Below are 3,619 nucleotides of genomic sequence, written 5' to 3' on the forward strand. Positions count from 1 at the left end.
GTATCACAATTCCAGTGGGTCAGAGGTTTACATACACTAAGTTGACTGTGCCTTTAAACAGCTTACAAATTATGTAATGGCTTTAGAAGCTTCTGATAGGCTAATTGACATAATTTGAATAAATTGGAGGTGTACCTGTGGATGTATTTCAAGGCCTGCTTTCCAACTCAGTGCCTCTTTGCTTGACATCATGGGAAAATCTAAAGAAATCAGCCAAGACCTCAGATTTTTTCTTTAGACCTCCACAAGTCTGGTTCATTATTGGGAGCAATTTCCAAATGCCTGAAGGTACCATGTTCATCTGTAAAAACAATAGTGCGCTAATATAAACACTGTGGGACCACGCAGCCGCCATACCGCTCAGGAAGGAGACGCGTTCTGTCTCCTAGAGATGAACGTACTTTGATGCGAAAAGTGCAAATCAATCTCAGAACAACAGCAAAGGATCTTGTAAAGATGCTGGAGGAAACCGTACAAAAGTATCCATATCCACAGTAAAACGACTCCTATATCGACATGACCTGAAAGGCCGCTCAGCAAGGAAGAATCCACTGCTCCAAAACCACCATAAAAAAGCCAGACTACGGTTTGCAACTGCACATGGGAACAAAGATTGTACTTTTTGGAGAAATGTCCTCTGGTCTGATGAAACAAAAATAGAACTGTTTGGCCATAATGACCATCGTTATGTTTGGAGGAAAAGGGGGAGGCTTGCAAGCCAAGGAACACCATAACAACCATGAAGCACGGGGGTGGCAGCATCATGTTGTGGGGGTGCTTTGCTGCAGGAGGGACTGTTGCACTGCACAAAATAAATGTTATCATGAGGAAGGAAAATGATGTGGATATATTGAAGCAAGATCTCAAGACATCAGTCAGGAAGTTAAAACTTGGTCGCAAATGGGTGTTCCAAATGGACAATGACCCCAAGCATGCTTCCAAAGTTGTGGCAAAATGGCTTAACTTCACTAGGGTAGGGGGCAGCATTGGGAATTTTGCCCCGAACCGTGTAAGCCGGGGACCCCTCGATGTCCAGAGGGGACGGAGGGACCTCAGGCACCTCACCTTCTTGCAGGGGACCAGCAACCACCGGCCTGAGGAGAGACACATGAAACGAGGGGTTAATACGGTAATACCTAGGAAGTTGTAAACTGTAACACACCTCGTTTATTCTCCTCAGGACTTTGAACGGCCCCACACACTGCGGCACCAGCTCCCGACAAGGCAGGCGGATAGGCAGGTTTCGGGTCGAGAGCCAGACCCTGTCCCCCGATGCAAACACCGGGGGCCTCACTGTGGTGCTGGTCAGCGCTCCTCTTCTGCCGTTCTCCCGCTAACCTTAGCGAATCCTGAACGCCTTTCCAGGTGTCTTTGAAGCACTGTACCCATTCCTCCACCGCAGGAGCCTCGGTCTGGCTCTGATGCCATGGGGCCAGGACCGGCTGGTAACCTAACACACACTCAAAAGGGGACAAGTTAGTTGAGGAGTGGCGTAGGGAGTTCTGAGCGAGTTCAGCCCAAGGAACATACCATGCCCACTCACCAGGCCGGTCCCGGCAATAGGACTGCAGAAACCTGCCCACATCCTGGTTTAGGCGCTCCACCTGCCCATTACTCTCGGGGTGAAAACCTGAGGTTAACCTGACCAAGACCCCCAGTCTCTCCATAAACGCCCTCCACACTCTGGACGTGAATTGGGGACCCCGATCAGAAACGATGTCCTCAGGCACGCCATAGTGCCGGAAGACATGGGTAAACAAGGCCTCCGCAGTCTGCAGGGCCGTAGGGAGACCGGGCAACGGGATGAGGCGACAGGACTTAGAAAACCGATCCACAACGACCAGGATCGTAGTACTTCCCTGGGACGGGGGAAGGTCGGTAAGAAAGTCCACCGATAAGTGTGTCCACAGCCGTTGTGGAACGGGGAGGGGTTGTAACTTCCCTCTAGGTAGGTGCCGAGGAGCCTTGCTCTGAGCACACACTGAGCAGGAGGAGACATAAAATCTCATGTCTTTAGCCAGCGTGGGCCACCAGTATCTCCCTCTAAGACTCCGCACTGTCCTCTCGATGCCAGGATGACCCGAGGAGGGGAGAGTATGAGCCCACCGGATCAGCTTATCCCGGAACCCCCTCGGCACGTACTGAGTCCCCACTGGACAGTTAGGGGGGGCGGCTCTAACTGTGAGGCCCTCTCTATCTCCGCATCCACCTCCCATACCACCGGTGCCACGAGACATGACGGTGGAATGATGGGAGTTGGCTCAACGGACCGCTCCTCGGTATCATAGAGGCGGGACAGCGCGTCGGCTTTGGTGTTTTGGGAGCCTGGCTGGTATGAGATTGTAAACCGAAACCTGGTGAAAAACATGGCCCATCTAGCCTGACGTGAATTTAGTCTCCTCGGATATACTCGAGATTACGATGGTAAGTCCAGATGAGAAAAGGGTGTTTCGCCCCCTCAAGCCAACGTCTCCACACCTTCAGAGCCTTGACTACAGCTAACAACTCCCGGTCCCCCACGTCATAGTTTTGCTCCGCTGGACCGAGCTTGCTCGAAAAGAAAGCACACAGATGGAGCTTGGGTGGCACGCCCAAGCGCTGGGACAGCACGGCCCGACCCCCGCCTCGGACGCACCCACCTCCACTATGAACGCTAAAGAGGGGTCCGGATGCGCCAACACAGGCGCATTGGTGAACAGCTCTTTCAAACGACTGAAAGCTCTGCCTGCCTCTGCTGACCAACACAAGCGCACCGGTCCTCCCTTCAGCAGTGAGGTGATGGGAGCAGCCACCTGACCAAAACCCCAGATAAACCTCCGGTAGTAATTGGCAAACCCTAAAAACCGCTGCACCTCTTTCACCGTGGTCGGAGTCGGCCAATTACGCACGGCTGTAACGCGGTCATCCTCCATCACCACCCCGGAGGTGGAAATACGATACCCCAGGAAGGAAACGGACTGTTTGAAAAACTCACATTTCTCCGCCTTGCAATACAGGTCATGCTGCAGCAGTCGCCCAAGTACCTTACGCACCAGAGACACATGCGCCGCGCGTGTGGCAGAATAGATCAAGATGTCATCGATGTACACTACCACTCCCTGCCGAGCAGGTCTCGGAGAATCTCATCTACGAAGGATTGGAAGACGGCTGGAGCATTCTTCAACCCATATGGCATGACGCAGTACTCATAATGACCAGATGTAGTACTAAATGCGGTTTTCCACTTGATCTCCTCTCCGGATACGTACCAGATTATACGTGCTCCTCAGGTCCAGTTTTGTGAAGAAGCACCCCGTGAAATGATTCCACCGCCATAGCGATGAGAGGTAGTGGGTAACTAAACCCCACTGTGATGGAATTTAGACCTCTATAATCAATGCACGGATGCAGACCTCCATCCTTCTTCTTCACAAAAAAGAAGCTCGAGGAGACGGGTGATGCGGAGGGCCGAATGTACTCCTGTCCCAGCGATTCAGCAACATATGTTTCCATCGCTACTTTCTCCTCCTGGGACAATGGATACACGTGACTCCTAAGAAGTGCAGCGTTCTCCAGAAGGTTTAACTCGCAGTCCTCTCGACGATGGGGTGGTAATTGGGTCGCCCTCTTTTTACTGAAG

The sequence above is a fragment of the Oncorhynchus masou genome, unplaced genomic scaffold (assembly GCF_036934945.1).
Source record: "Oncorhynchus masou masou isolate Uvic2021 unplaced genomic scaffold, UVic_Omas_1.1 unplaced_scaffold_1265, whole genome shotgun sequence".
Lineage (NCBI taxonomy): Eukaryota > Metazoa > Chordata > Actinopteri > Salmoniformes > Salmonidae > Oncorhynchus > Oncorhynchus masou.